The 17,338-nt window shown below is 33.8% G+C and overlaps 1 pseudogene; it reads right to left on the bottom strand.

Annotated features, from left to right (window-relative positions):
• Window positions 1–259: 259 nt before the first annotated feature.
• LOC114284815 (protein trichome birefringence-like 41) lies at window positions 260–15,978 on the bottom strand (annotated as a pseudogene).
• Between the last annotated feature and the right edge of the window lie 1,360 nt (window positions 15,979–17,338).

Here is a 17,338-nt window from a genome sequence, read left to right as displayed (position 1 = left end):
AAGTTGAGACAGAAAAAATGAAAAGAAAAAGAATAAATATTTGCCAAAAGGATCCATTTTCATTTTAATATTTAATCATAAAAAATGAATATATACACTTAGTTAATTTTCAAATTATTATTATTATTATTATTATTATTTTATTTTATTTTATTTTATTTTTTTTTAACAAATTCAAATTTTAACACACTATAAAATAAGTTGGTTGGCAGATCACATCAAATGGTCCCATATGGATAAGTTATAATTTTGTATATAATCAACTAGAAACAAGAATTGCAGATAAGAGCAAATTTCAAGTATCGGGAACACCAGCAAGACACCAATGACTGCAATCATTTCCCTTATTTCCACCAATGCCATAAATTGATGGATGCCCATCTTTTCTCAGCTGTGATAGTAAACCCCCTGATATAATGAACCACTTAGTGGTTGTGTTTGCCCTTTGCAAGTCGTTGAGTTGGACTCGTTCCATTCTTTACCACTGCTCAACAAACAAAAATCCAAAATAAAATAAGCTAAAATTTCATATGTACATTTGTCCTTGCAAATTTGATATTTCTTAGCAAATGGTACGATTTTAATGTTGGCTGATTGCTTTTGATAATTTCAAGTCAATAATTGATGTAAAATTAGTAAGTAAAATGTTACTCACCGATTACTAGGTGATTATTAATATATAAAAAATATTTGAAAATTGAGGACTTACTCATAATATTAATGGGTAGGTGAAATGCCTTGAAAGAATACTTCGGTGACAGAAGGATTAATATTAGAGTTCACCCACTTTGACAATGTTGTTAATCCCTCTTTAAATGCAGACAAACGATCCATGTCTTTGTAAATTGTATTTTCTTTTTGAATGTAATCCCATCTGAAACACAACAAACCATTACATAAAATTACTTTTCAAATAGTTTTTCAATGCGACAATGATGTCATATAGACATGCGAGTAAGAGAAATGTGTATGGTTGCTATAGATGAAACAGCTAGTCTTGTCTTTTTCAGTGAGACAAAGACTAAAAAATCAAAATTTCACCACCTATTTTGAAGCTTTTCAAGCTATGAGAAGATGGTACATAGGTGGTGTTTGGTGTAGCTGTTAAAACAGATTATAGATTATAACTTAACAGATTATAGATTATGACTTTAATCAGAAGCGGTTAATCTGTTTGGTATAGCTGTTGGATTATAGATTTAAGTTGCTGAGTAGTGTTTATTAAATAAGCTGTGAAGTAGCTTTTTCAATTAATTTTTATTTTTTATTATTCACTATTTGTCTACATTTTTCATAAAAAATAATAATAATATTTAATAGTCCATTTGAGTCTTTTTCTATTTTTAAAAAAATAAAAAATAAAAAAATCTAAAAGTATAACCGTGAATTAACATGTCCACAGCAGAAGCTGATAATCAGAAGCAAGGGGTGAGCAGCTTCTCAGAATCAGCTTTTTTGACTTAAAATAAGTTGTTAGAATCAGAAGCTGTTTGAAATAAGTTTAACCAAACAGTCCAAAATAACTTTTTAAAAGCCAGAAGCCATAAGTTGGCTTAAAAAAGCTGCACCAAACACCCCCATAATGTCGGTGAGCAAATGTATAGGGAAATAAACTACACAATATAGCTAAAATGTCAATCATAAATAAGAAGACATGATAGGTAAATTTGCATGGTTCGGTAATATTGTCTAAGTTTATGGTTTCACTGATAGAAGAGAAGAGTATAATGTGGCTGTTTGTATAGATAAACACAATCTTAGGATTGGATTTATAATCTAACAAAATATATAATCAACTGAAATAAGAAAGTTAATGTTTAGACTAATATAATAGGTCCCCTAAATATGATATCCCCTTATCGCTGCAAAAAATTAAGATTTTAGAGACTAAAATTCAGGGACAAAATTATTTTTTAGGAATAAAAAAATTTTGTAACGAAAAGTGTCGTTATTATATTTTTAGCAATAAAAATTGGATATTAGTGATGAATTATTACCCTTTTGGGATGAAATTTTTTGTCTCAAAAAGTAAACTATTTTGAGACCAAATTATTTTGTCCTTAAAAGTCTATTTATTAGTGATATTTTCAAAATTTTGTTGCTAAAAACCTTATTTTTGACTTTTCGAGACGGCCTTTTAGTGACTATCCTCATGACGAATGAAATTGGTCCCTAAATATCTTTTGCAACAAAATTTTCACTTTAGAGACCAAAATATTTAATTTTTAAAACTCTTAGATGTTGTAGTGTATGTGGAGATTACTAAGGGTGCAACTCGGGCGGGTTCGGTCGGATTGGAGGTTTGCCCAAGCCTAGCCCGAATTGTGTTTGGAAGTGTCCAAGCCTGCCCAAGCCCGACCATCAACCCGAGCATGGCTGCCCAAGCCCAAACCAAGCTTCATAATTCGAACTTGGGTTAACCCGAATTGCCCGAATTTCACAAGACAACAAACAACTTTTGAATTTTCATGCAACAAATAGTGCTTGATTATATACATAAGTCAATTAGTCCATATAACAAACTTAAACATCATCCTAATCACAAGAGCCTTAGAGAAAGGGAAGAAAGAATAGATAATGTAGGGTTTTGTTTTTAGTTTTAATCTAATGGTTCAAATAAAAGATGCTAATTCAAGGGCCAAAGACCAGCCAAAAAAAAAAAAAAAATCAAGGCTAGCTATTTAATTTATTTTATACATATATTATATAATTTATATAATATATTAAATGCAATTCGGGTTTGGATTGCTCGGGTTAGCCACTGAATCTGCCCAGGCATGGCTCGAATCACAATTTGAGCATAAAAAATCTGCTCAGGCCTGTCTAAATTACAAGATATTGTTGCCCATGTTATAAAAAAACTTGGCCTGGACATGAGTTGCTCGGATTGAGCCCGCCCAAGTTGCACCCTTAGAGATTACTAAGTCCCAAGAGTGAGATGGCATAAAAAATGAGACATTAAAGAGTGGTTCAAACTAACTAGTAAAATTATAAAATTTATAAAATTTTGTCAATCATTTTTCATAATCTGGAGTCAATTCAAATATGCGACAATATATACAATTTTAAGGGTAAATTACACTTTACGCCCCTGCACTTTGTACCAAATTTCACTTTAGCCATTACACATGAAATCATGACAGTCAACCCTCTGCACTTCTGGTCAAATCCTACTTTGGTCCCTACACATGAAATTGTGACAGTCAACCCCCTGCATTTTTATTGAAATCTCACTTTGATCCTTAAACAATTGTTAATGTCCCTCTCATGTTACTACATTTTTAAAGCTTTAACAAAATTCAATCATGTGACAAAAATGTAACTACAAAATGAGGGTAAAAGAGGAAAATCATTCATGTTTCCTACCAATATACTTTGTCCTACGTGATAAACACATGTGAGTTGTATAATATTATATATATAAATATATATGTTCGTATGGTAAAAATTGAGACAAAAATGGAATAAAGTAGAGTTTTTGAAATAAAAAAAAAAAAATTGCGACAAAGAAATTAAAGAGAAAGAAAGATGAATAAATAGAAAACTGTGTTTTCATGAAAAAAAAAGTTTCATGATTTCAATTTATACAAAACCTAGTCCTTCTTCTTAATTGTTCACAATTTGTGTTTTATTTTAGCCTAATACAGTCATATTTTGATGTAATAAATTTTGGTGTGTATTGGTAGAAAATGTAGATGATTTTCCTTTCTTATCTTCATGTCGCAGTCACATTCTTATCACATGATTAGATTCTGTTGAAGATTTAAACAATTGAGTAACATAAAGGGACATTGGCAATTGTATAGAGACTAGAGTGAAATTTTACTAAAATTACAGGGATTTGACTGTCACAATTTTATATGTAGAAACCAAAATAGGATTTGAACAGAAGTGCGGCGGATTGATTGTCATGATTTCATGTATATGGGCCAAAGTGAGATTTAGTACAAAATGTAAAAGTGCAAAGTATAATTTATCTCCATTTTAAAAAAATTGATAATTCTATGACTACTAATCCTACCTAATCTAATTTACCCAAATAAACATGACCTCAATACAATTTGCTCATGTTATGAAATGTGTAATACTAAATTATTAATCAGCCATCACATAGATGTGCAAAATATTTTTTATTTTATTTTATTATTTATTATTATTGAGAAACTCACGGTTGTCTGCTACCCTTATGAAGCCACCAATGCCAAGTATTGAAGATAAGCATGTCTACCCCTTTCCATGATTTGCCATTTTCAATGGAATCCAGCTTTAAAACTCTTCCAATATTCTCCCTCACCAAATCCACTAGAAATGCATTACGAGATAGCATCACAGATATATTATATTCCTGCAATTCCCACCACAAAATTTTCACTTGTTCACATTCTTCCTAATGCATACTCGACAAGAAATAAAAGACAAAAATAAAACCGAAGCCTTTATTACATCATTATATTTTTTTACGGAAAATTATTTCAAAAAAAAAAAAAAAAAAACCCCCTCAGGTTTGACCTTTTTAACAAAATAAAACCTTAGTTTTTTATTTTGTCAATTTAAACTCTTTTCTTTTGAGTTATTTTCAATATAAACGATCGACTTATTTTCGTTAAGTAAATCGATAGAAAAATGATATTTAAGTTATTAAATTCAACGAAAAAGAGAATTTTAAACATTTTATGTACATATATATTGAGTTTAATAATTAAAATATCAATTTTTTATTGATTTTACTTAACGGAATTAGACTGGTGGTTTATATTGAAAACAAATTAAAAAAATTAGACTTTAAACTAACAAAATTAAAAATTAAGGTTTATTTTGGTAGAAGTGTCAAATTCTGAGGGTTTTTCTTTTAAAAAAAAAAAATTTATTTTGAGATAATAAAAATTTTATTTTGCCAATAAAAAATTTAAAAAAAATAAAAATGAGTGCGAACCTATAAGGTAAAGGTGGAGAGATCGTCTTTCCGTAGAATGGAGAAGTGTCGATCGGGCACAGCAGCATGAATCATGCATGTTAGTGACTGCCATTGGTTCAGGCTTAGAGAGTCCCCCACAAACATTATTTTCTTTCCCCTTATTCTCCTCAACAAATCCTCACCGTTAAATCTGCACCCACAATACCAGATTGGGTAACATTGGATTTATTAGAATGATTTGAAATTGAATAATTATTTTATTATAATGTTTATTTTTGTATTTTGTTGACCGAAAAAAATGATGAGAAGTAAATTATAAATGAAGTTGTCATTCTCTATTTTTTATTTTATTTTATTTTATAACTTAAGGTGTTCGGGCCAGTTTGCACGCACTTCGACTAGTCTCTGGGAATTAATCTCACTATCCACTAATGGGGGCCCAATTAAAATTAGAGCAAAGTTTTATATGGACTGACCTAACACAAGAGTTGATAACACCTAAGAAGTTTCAAACCTGACACTTAAAAATGGAGCAAATTCTTAAATCTCAAGCCTACACCACTAGGCCCAATTAAGTCACTGTAGTTTTTTTCTTCTTCTTGTTTTTGATACTCCGGAAAAAGAAATCACCATTCTCTATTGTAAGTAAATAATCATTCATCCTATAGAGAAGAAGATGAAAGAATATTTCATTTCATTTTATTTAAATAATTATTCATCCTATAGAGAAGCCGACGAGCGAATATTTCATTTCATTTTATTTTATTCTAGTGAATGTTGTTTGGTGAGATTAGATACGGGGACTAAAATGGTAATTTTGAGGCTTATGCCGTAAGATTTTTTTCTTAATCCTGCCTAGGCTGGTGTTTGTTTGGTCACACGTGCAGTACTATTAATAATTGAATGGAGAGCTATTGAATCTCAGCTCGCAAAAAAAAAAAAAAAAAAAAAAAAAAAAAAAAAAAAAATGAATTTATTGATGTAAAATATTCAAAGATTATGGCCAAGTTTGGGAAATCCCAAATAATTCATCTTTTTATCTTTTTATCTTTTTTTCATCACATCACCTCTCTACTTTTCTGCACATCTTTTTATAAAAAGACAAAAAGTACACTTATTTAGGTCATCCCAAACAACGCCAGTCGCATTATGAATGTAACTTTTAAAAGATAGTATTTGTCCCCGCAAGATTGTTTACACCAGATTACCATATTTTTAATATGGGATAAGTCATAAAACTTAAAAGAACATTTTCAAAAAAATAAAAAAAGATTTGAAAAAAATTAACCCATTTTATTTTCGAAAATTCCCAACAAGCGAGTCTGGAAAGAACTTAACCCAATTTAAATTGGCTTAAGAACCACCATCACAGAGGAGATGGCAAAGGGCCCTCACCAAAAAGGTAAAGAAAATAATAAACAGATAGTAAAACCACCCGCGATTAATTGCCAAAAATTGTATTTCAAATTCTATCTCATCTTTTATCTACAATTACAATTAAAAAAAAAAACATAGAGTTTGAGTCTTATAACAAAATAAATTCTAAGTTTTTAATTTTGTCAATTTATATCGTAAACGTTTGATTTGTTTTCAACCTAAACATTAGCCTATTTTCGTTAAATAAAACTAGCAGAAAAAGAGTATTTTAGTTATTAAACTCAATATATATACAAAATGTATAAAATACCCGTTTTCATGAGTTTAATGAATAAAATATTCATTTTTTCATCTATTTTATTTAACTAAAATAGGTGAATGATTAGATTGAAAATAAATTCAAAATATAAGGTTTAAATTGACAAAATTAAAAATTTAAGATTTATTTTGTTTCATGCCCCAAATTCTGGGAATTTTTTGTAATTTGCACTTTATCTTATTTTAACCATAATTTCATAATACTCAATAAATAAATAATTGTGAGATCCACAATATTAATTACCCAGTTTTTTAAATAGTTTCCCCACTAACATTTGGAACATGTGTGAAATTTTTCATGAATTGTAAATGTAACAACTAGGAGTAATGTGATACATTTAAATATCATAAATAGTTTCATCACACCAATCTTAAGTAACACTATAAATTCCATACAAATTGAAACCCAAAAACTAATATGCTTCTTCAATCATCTACAAAATACTACCAAATTGGGTTAGTTTAATATGTTGATCCACTTTCATAGTTCTTATACCTAAGAAGGTTAATCCCATAGGCTTGGGGGATTATAGACCTATCAGTTTGGTGAGCTCGGTCTATAAAATTTTGGCAAAAGTGCTCTCAAGGAGGCTTAAGAGAGTGTTGCCAGTAGTGATCAACGAGGTTCAATCCGCTCTTGTGTGTGGGAGGCAAATCCTAGATGGTGTGCTAATAGCTAATGAGGTTGTAGATGCTTGGATAAGATCGAAGAAGAAAGGCATTATCCTAAAATTGGACTTTGAAAAAGCTTATGACTCACTCAATTGGGAGTTTCTGTGGTCGATGATGAATAATCTAGGTTTCGGAGAGAAATGGATAATTTGGATGAGGAGTTGCATTGCTACAGCCAGGGTTTCAGTGTTGGTTAATGGCTCTCCTATAGAGGAATTCCAGCCTCAGAAGGGGCTTCGGCAGGGCGGCCCCCTATCACCTCTTTTGTTTATAATTGCAGCGGAAGCTCTTAACCTCTTACTAGCAAGGGCGGTAGAGAAGGGCTTGTTTAGAGGAGCCTCTGTGGGAGGTAATGATTTGCGTATTTCTCACCTCCAGTTTGCAGATGATACTATAGTGTTTTGTGAAGGCGATCATGAGGAGGTGCTTAATATTAAAAGGGTGTTGAGGTGTTTTGAAGTGTTGTTTGGATTAAAAATAAATTATCACAAAAGCGCTATATGCGGAGTGGGCTTCCAAGAAGATGAAATTTTGGGTCTAGCTCTAAGACTGAATTGCCAATTGAGGAACTTACCTTTCAACTTTTTAGGTTTGCCTCTAGGGGCTAACCCAAAGAGGAAGAGCACTTGGAACCCAATACTGGATAAGGTGAGCAAGAGGTTGTCCTCTTGGAAGAGTAAGCTGCTGTCTTTTGCTGGGCGTTTGACTTTAATTAAATCAGTTCTACCCAATTTGCCTACTTACTTTCTATCTATTTTCAAGATGCCTAAGGGGGTTGCTAAGGCTTTAGCAAAAATTCAATCAAATTTCTTGTGGGGAGGAGCAAAGGATGGGAGGTGTGTACACTTGGTTAATTGGGGTGAGGTAACTAAGAATAAAAGTCAAGAGGGCTTGGGTGTGAGGGATTTGGGCGAGGTGAACAATTGTTTGTTGTTAAAATGGTGGTGGAGATTTGGGTCAGAGGATAAAACCTTATGGAAATCAGTTGTTTGCTCAAGGTATGGGCGTTTTGGAGGGGATTGGGCACCAACTTTGTCCAACACAGATGGGGTGTCTACTGTGTGGAAGGATATTGTGCAGCTCAATTTAACTAACCAGTCTTTGGGTGAGTTTTATTCCCAGAACTTCAAGCTATCAGTGGGAAACAAGAGAAGGATCCAGTTTTGGTCGGATGCTTGGCTCAATGGTAGAAGCCTGAAAGAGGAGTATCCTAGACTGTTCAGTCTATCTACTGAGAAGGATGGAACATTACAGCAAATTAGTGCCAAAAAGAAACTCGGGGTATGGCAGCTCCAGTTCAGAAGGAGATTGTTGGCATGGGAGGAAGAGGAGCTGCAGAGGCTGACTGCACTCCTAGACTCATCTCCTGATCTTAGAATTGGATCTGAAGACTCTTGCTCTTGGCTTGCATCAACATCTGGTAAGTTCTCAACATCATCGGTGTGGAGTTGGCGGGGTGCAAATATAGGTCCTGAATTGAGAGTGCCAGCTGGGGTGTGGGTAAGCCTGGCACCTCCCAAGATGCAGTTCCTATGCTGGCTTGCTTGGAGAGGCCGCATTAAGACTTATGTCTACCTTCAGAGGATCGGGGTTCTCCCTCCCAATGCAGAGACCCAGTGTGTTTTTTGTCAATCTGTTGTGGAGTCGTTGGAGCATGTGCTGTTGTTTTGCCCACAGGTTTGGAAGTGCTGGGCAGCCATGGCTAGTTGGTGGGATCAGCATTGGGTCATCCCTGGTTCTGTTGAGGGTTTGCTCCAATGGTGGTCTGGGAGTAAAGCGAAGTCTTGGGTCCACAAAGCTTGACAGGCTGTTTCAGCACTAGTGATGTGGTCTGTTTGGAAGTTAAGAAACGAGTGCAGATTTAAGGGGGTTACTCCAGATTTTGCAGGTCTAAGTGAGAGGTTGAAACTGCAGATTGCTCTGTGGCTGAAGTGGTCCTTTAGGGTTGATTACTCAGTCCATGACCTTGTCTCAAACCTACATCAGATCAGGCAGTGCGTCAATTAGCAGGCAAATCTGTAAGCAGATTCTGTGTAATGGCTGTCTGCTGTTCTCTGAAGGGGGCCTTTCTGGGTGCAGCTCTGTTAGCAGATTCAGTGTTGATTAGCTCTGTTTGTAGATAGTTTCATTTAGGCGAAGTTCCTCTGTAAGCAGACCCAGTGTTCTTTGTTTCATTTAGCTGTAGCAGATTTAGCTGGTCAGTTTCTTTTGGTTTTGTTCATTGTCTTTCCGTTGGTTTCTCACCAACGAGGAGGTTGGAGCTCCGTCTAGCTCCAAGCTCCTCTTTGTTGATGTATTACGTTTGCGTTCATCAATAAAGTTTCATTTGCCGATCAAAAAAAAAAAAAAATTTGCGAAAAAGCTTAGTGCCAAAAAGGATGTTCTTATCAATCTTTATTTTTCCTTCTAGCCTTATGGAGCCTAGAGTACTTGTTAAAAAGGAAATTGTGCAAATTTATGAATATCTTTTTATTTTTTTATTTTCCTCAAACTATAATTTTTTTTAAAATTTTTTTTATTGAAATTTCACTTTGAGAAAATATCATTTTTCCCTCAAACAATAGCTCAAAAAACAATCCAACCGTTGTTCTCTTAATAATATCTACTTTATATCTAAACTATTCGATTTTGCATCAATTTTACTCCACCATCAATTACGATCTATAATCAACTAGAAGCTGCTCATGTGACACTCAAAACATCAATTAGTTCTCTGAATAAAATAAAGTTTGGAGATCTAATTGATATTTTATAGGTAATTTGGAGGGTAAAATAAAATTTCAAATTTCATTGTCATGTCAGCAACTTTCGTTGGATTATAAACAGAAGCTAACAGCGGGGGTAAAATTAATCTAAAATCAAATAAGCTCAGTGTAAAATTAATATTATTAAAATAACAGAGGTTAAATTAATTTTTCAGTGATAGTATGAGAGGCAAAATGATATTTCCTCTTTTACCTTTATTAAAATTATTAAATCTTCATATTAAATTAGGAGTACGAGTCCATGTATTGCTATATGTATAGTACAATGTAATTTTTTTTTTTTTTTGCATAATAAGTTCATGTCCAACTAAAATTGTGCCATTAATGTATACTATATCATATACACATTTCAAATGCCAGGAGAGTAAGAGGACAAGTCCTTGGCAAAGTAACAAAATAACTAATAAATTTTCTCAATTTTCTATTTAAAAAAACATCCAAGAAAAGGAAAGAAAAGAAAAGCATATTGTTAATGGAGAGGAAGTGATGATTCATGTCATCTCCCCACTTAGAAGGCGCACAATGGTAGTTCTTTGCAAATTTTAAAAATACTAAGAACAATGACAATATTTGCTACAAAAAGCAGTAACACGAAATTCCTTGTTAGTAAGCAAAACCTAATGTATCCTTCAACGACTTAGAAAAAAAGAACATCTAAGAAATGGAACGAATTATCTCCTTCAAGTACATTCCGTGCCTAAATATCATAAGTATTGAAATCAATGTATCCACTGCGTAGTTGATTGGTATTCATAAGTTTCAAGAACCTATACATACATCATTGGCATTGCAACAAAAAAATATTTAGTTGGACATATCTATCCAAAATGACGAAGCATCATCCTAAATAATATTGTTCACATAAACCATCCAAATGTTGTCCATCACATAAGCCATTCATGAAGTCTGCCATTGTTTACAATTTTCTTTTTCTAATAAAAGGGAGAAAAAGTAACACTGTTCGCAAATAATGGGCTGAAAAAAGTAACACTGTTTGCAAAAAAACATAACACTGCTTGCAAAGTTTGGTCAACCATCATTGTTTGTGTCCATTTGTTGGCTGTCATCATGGTTGGACCCATCAGATTCCTACTCACTATTATTAGAACTAGTTGAATTCTTAGAATCTTCACCACAAAAGGCTTTCCACATTTGTTTTAGTTCTAACTTAACATTCCTCATGTCTTTCTTGTGCTACAAGTCCATCCGGGTCAATATGGACATCCATCGTATCTACACTTGTACGTACCCTATTAGCAATTAAAATCAAACAAATCAACAAAAAAACACAACTGCCAGTGCCTTGCTATAAATTAAAATCAAACAAATAAATTAGCACACCCACCAGTGCTTTGCTATCAATTCAAAACAAATAAATTCAAAAAAACTAATTAAAATCAAATGAACAAATAAGCAGTCAATTGAATTCAACAAGGTTAGCTCTGGCTTCTAGTATTGCAGCAGCAGTCAATAGAATCTAGAATCACAAGTAAATATAAAGTCATACATTTTGCTTGCATGACTACAGCTGTGCGTTCAATATTTTTCTTCCATCCTTTTCAGTATTACGTATTTCAACAATGCAAATGTCCCGCTTCTCTTGTCACTTGCTCTAGATTAGTAGAATGTTATTTTGAACAAGTACTCTAGTCGGTTTCTCATTCTTCTACAGCACATTCTAATGTTCAGGTTGGCTATGATAAGCGAAGACTGCCAATAGGTTTGCAACTAATAGGCCGACCATGGGGTGAAGCTACAATTTTGTGCTTGGCTGCTATAGTAGAGGTATATAATTACTATTTCACCCCAAAATAGGCCCCTATCTGTAATATTGCAAGTATATTACTAATTTAAAATGGTCATTGGCATTTTCAGGAACTCTAGAAAAAGCCTGTCATTTTATGACATTTTAAAGGGGAACTGAGAAACCTGGGTTCAATTCGTGCTTTCTCATGGTTTATTTGCTTTGGAATCTTTGGAGAACTTGAAAAGTATGAGCCTTATCACATTGTTTTCACCTTCAATTTCGATTATTTTTGTCAAAGATGGAATTAGTTCTTATCTTGAAACTAGAATTTCAAACAAATGCATTATGCATAAGATTGGGTCAATTCAATTATATAAGCCCCTGCTTAAGGAAGATTCATTTTGGCTCGGCAAAGTATACATTTAAGCTCTAAATATTCAAAATATTTCAAGTTTGCATTTGGATTTATGAATATGAAATGAATGCATTTGATTTTAATCGTATAATGATTGTGCCTTAAAGTTTCACATTTATATATATAAAAAAGAGATGAAAGAATTTAGGTTATTTATTATGAATGGATTTCAAATATATGGTTAAAAAAGCTTTATTTTATGCAGAAGATTTCGTTGTTCAAAAATGATATTCAAGAATCATATATAACTTATCTGCTTCAATCATTTCCCTTGGATTTTAAATCCAACTGTAATAACTATTTGCAAATTTAAAGTTGAAATTGTTCATTTGAAATCTGAACAAATGCTAAAGTGAAAATGATTGAATTATAGGGTTACTATAATATGCAAGTATTGAATACATTGGTGGCATCGTCAAGAAATTAGAGTATAATTTAATATTGTCAATGTTATTACAACATTGCTCTGTAAAACAATTATAACAAATAAGTTAGTTCAGGGCCCTTTCTTTAAAAAAAACACAGTTTGTTCAGGGCGTTTAGAAACAATTCATGGCTTTTTCTTTACGCTTTTAAAAAATTATTATCAAATTTAAACCAAAAAAAAAAAATTAATTAAAAAACAGGTTCCAAAAAAAGAAAAGAAAAGAAACGAGGTCAAGCAACCCATCACAATTTCAAATGACAGGTTGGTGTGCTTTTCAGCCATGCTACATCGAAAGAGGGCCAAAATTAGATGACACTTTTAACCATGCTCGAGGTGCAATTGGGAACTGAAAAATGTAAAGCTAAACTCTCGCCTATTTGTTGGAAAGTCGATAATATTTAAGCATAAACAAAAAACATCCCTCTCTTTTAAATCAAAATAATTTATTATTATTATTTATAAATATAAACAGTCCATTTAAGCCACAGCAAACTATGGTGTGCAAAATTGTGAAGATGTGACTCACAAAGGCAGGGCCAAATGTTAATTTAAGTTACACACAAGAAACTTAAAAGTCATAATTCTATAAATCGTCATCTCCAAAGAATGCCTTCTACTAGCCACCTCATTTTTAAAAAAAAATTATTTTTTATTTTTATCAAACTTGTTGAATCTTTTAAACCCAGAATGACATACATTACATCAAGTTCTATGAGCAAGTGTTTTAGGAATGTTGTTCCACTGTCATGTTGGGGTTATTCAGTTCAACATAGCAATACCTCTAAAGCTAATGAATTGGAAGTTCTTTATCCCTGCAAATTGGGAATTGAGGATGTCTTTCTTCAGTTCTTCTCATCCACAACATCGCTAGGGGCATCGTGGTCTGGAGGAATCTTCCCTGGATAATTAGTTGTCGAGGGATCTGCTTCTGACATGCTGTAGGATAGATGAGAATCACAAATAAGAAAACTGACAATTAAGAGGAATTCATAGGCAACGGAATGAAAAAGTTTACCTTTTGTCCACAATGACCATAGAGCGAATCTCACAATTTGCAAAACTACAAAAACATGTTGCAAATGTCATTCAGTGAAGCAACTATAGAAGTGTGTGTGAATAAATGTGTATGGAAAAAAAAGTAAACATAGTTTTATATTTCCACCAAAAGGACAATTATAGCTATGGACATTTTTTTTTTATTTCTCTTTTTGGCTGCATTTCAAGCTAAAAAATTAATAATATCCATGTTATTTATACAATAAAAGCAAAATGAAAAATATTAACCATCTCAGGGGTAATTTTTGAATGAACTTAAAGGTTCAAATGATAATCACCCACCCCTAAAAATAAAAAAATTTTGACCACCCACACGAAAAGAAGACAATCTTGCAAACTACAGGTTCGTTTCCGAAGAGTACCAAAATCACAACTAAAAGAAGCTTCGTGGGCACTTACTGCTTGGAAATTTCTTTTTTAATCAAAGGGTGACAATCATTGCCAACTGGACATGGAACAAGAATCCACTATGCGTGACAATTGCTATTTCCTTTTCTTTTGGGTCCACAACCTGCTAAATTAGTAGTGTGAAGAATAAGGATCAAGTTCTTATATTTTGTATCAGAAAAGGAATGCTCAAGTTCTAACAGTTACTTCAAATTAAGCATCCCCATAATGCAAATTCTATCTTGTAAACGATGAGTTGAAAATGGAGCTATGAATATAGATGTTCTTGTGAAAGATGAGTTGAAAGGGCATGTCAACGCTAGATCGTTGAATGCAACAGAAACAAGACAAGAGTCAAGCTAAGGTACAACTTAGGATGAGAGCAAAGGGACAGCTGTTCTTCAGGTGGTTAAAGAGAACTACGACAGTAGATTGAGCAGCTTGTGCATAGGCACCAAGATGGCATAGTCATGTGAAGCCAATAGACTATATAGTGAAACACTTTCTGCCATCCACAACCACTTTCTGATACTTATGTTGTGTTTGGTTGAGGGATTTGGGGAGGGATTTGGAAAGGGAAAGGGAAAAGGTGTGTGAAACTATGTGAAATGTAAGTATATTTTTTTCACATTTCACCTACCTTTTCCATTTCCCTTTCCAAATCCCTCCTCAAATCCTTCAACCAAACACTTTCTTAGTAATTTAACATTGAAACATAAAAATATAATGTATATATATGGTGTATTTATATCAATAACAAAATAATTTTGTCATAATATATCAATAACAAAATATCACAATAACATCAAAATATCCATTCGTTTCTCACTTTCCACAATTCCCAAAAAATTGCTAAAGGTAATACATCCAATCCACTTTAATTTTCTTTCTCATAGGAAAATCAAGCCACCACAAGAGTAATTGTTAGAAACATAAACAGATTTCAATTAACAAATAAAACATTACAGTCTCATACCCACGCATCAGATTTCACACACTCAAGCCAAATTTCAAGTGTGTATACACACACATATATATATATATATATATATATGGAATCAAAACAACTACCAAAGCAAACAAAGATAAAAAACCTAAACCTATTAAAATCATATTTTCCTAATTTTATAAACCAACCCAGTGAGTTCAGGTGAAAGGGGCAGTTTTGAAGAAGGGGCTTTCGACCTAGGGTTTCATAGAATGGAGATGGAGAAAGGGAGAGAAACAAGTTGCAAAGCGAGAGAGAGAGAGAGAGGGGTACCTTGAGGCGAAGTTGAGGGAAGGTTGTGTTCGCGGGATAGTCTTCGATGGCAACGAATAGCTTCGGAGTCGTGTCTAAAGAACAGAAGCGTTTTGGGCAAACAGTGAAGAGGGTTTGTGGAACATAAAACAATTTGTAAAGAAAATTGTAACTGGTTGGAGTGGTATTCAATATTTCTAATTAAATTATTTAATGATTGAGATTAATTTGTAAATATTTAATGATTTAAAATAAACGTGTATATGGTGTGAACTATTTAATGAGTTGCACGTCTTAATAGCTCCTTTATCTTTTACCTCCTTCTAATCCTATCCTCCACGCAAATATTATGTACTCGCAAAAGTCAACTATTTATATATCACGTATATTGATTAAGTTCAGATTTTCCCGCTACTAAATGTAAACTTAAATTTTTTACATTTATGATTGAGCTCATATGATAAATAAATAAATATACATCATACCTAGGCAAATCAGACCCATTGGGCTTCCATTTATACTGGAGATAAAGCTTATATGGCCGTCTATTTCTCTGGCAATCAAATTCTTGCTCAATGAACGGACAAATGGACAAGTTGTAGAGAGGGTATGTATCATCACAGACCCAACTTCCTTGGAACAAATCACAGCCGCTTCATTGTGGTCCTTTTGGCTTGATCAGTTGCTTTATTATGGCACAGTAAGACAAATGAAAACATGAAAACACAAAAACAAAAAGAATACATCGAAAAGAGCATAAGTTGTGAAACCTGTGGGGACATATTTCTTGAATGATAATATGTGGCCAAGGTGGCACCAAAGTGTCAGATGAGGTATCACGTGTCTTGGTCATGGCGCCGAAGTGATCGGCTAGGCCGAGATTATCTGCAGAGATACCGGAATCCGAGATAAACGGATAAACTATAAGAGTCATAAAATGGGGGAGGCCTCAGTCTGGATAAAGATAAAACTCTTAGAAAGTTTATCTCTATCTATTTGAGAGTCCAAGATAAGCATTAAGCCAGAGTCTATTGAAGCTTGACTTCTATAGGGATCACGTTAGTGTTGGCTATAAAAGTAAGGCGCCCTCGTGGGTTTAAGGTATGCTTTTTGTATTCTGGCTAGTGAGTTAAACACTAATTATTATCTTTGAGAGATAACTGAATATTGACTTGATCGTCGGAGTGCCCCCAGGTGGAAGAACCACCGTCGGAGTCTTATCTTTCTGTTACAGGTCGTTCGGGCGCAATCTATTCTGCCGGTGTTCTCCAGCTAAGTACCTGGTTGGTAGTGTGGTCAGAAAACAGCACACATAATTTGGCACCGCCTGTGGGAAAGAAAGAAGAATAGATGGCCAACGACGGACAGAAAGAAAAGGTAGAGGATGACATCCCTACTGGGAGTGGTAAGCACATTGATCCTAACGTAGAGGAGGATAACTACAACGAAAAAACTTGGGATTAGAACCCCCGAGAGAAGGACATTGGCCAGGAGGGCAACGCACAAAAGAAGGCAAACCGAGGCGGGTATTATAACGAGAATGACCTCCAGGTATGGAAAGATAGATGCCTGTGGAGGGACGGAGAGATGAAGGGAATGGTGAACAAATTAGCAGATCTGTAATCGGTCGTCAATTTCATAATGCAAAACAACGTCATGCAGCCACCGTCTCTGTTACAAGGAGGCCAAGAACAATGCTCAGAAAGAGGAGCAGAAAACAGTCCCTGTAGTCCCCCAGCACACCAGGACTAAAGAACACTCTCACCGGCCTTCAAGGGAGGTCGGGTGAGGAGAGTCAATGAAGGGAGATTCTCGAAGGACGCATCGTACCAAAGAAGTTGACCCCAAAAAACATCGGCATGTTCAAGGGAAGGAACTTTGTTTCGACGCAACTAATGGAGAAAGATCCAAAAGGACTCATAACGACACTGGGAGTAGCGCACTAAAGAGACTGAAATCCGTTGATAGCCGAGCTCCTAGACAAACCAAAGAGGATTTGAGGGATTACCTCTAAAGGAA

The sequence above is a fragment of the Camellia sinensis genome, chromosome 7, assembly GCF_055761805.1.
Source record: "Camellia sinensis isolate YWXY chromosome 7, ASM5576180v1, whole genome shotgun sequence".
In the NCBI taxonomy this organism is placed as follows: domain Eukaryota; kingdom Viridiplantae; phylum Streptophyta; class Magnoliopsida; order Ericales; family Theaceae; genus Camellia; species Camellia sinensis.
Note: the sequence above shows the minus strand (reverse complement) of the source record. Positions and strands in the feature narration are given on the sequence as shown.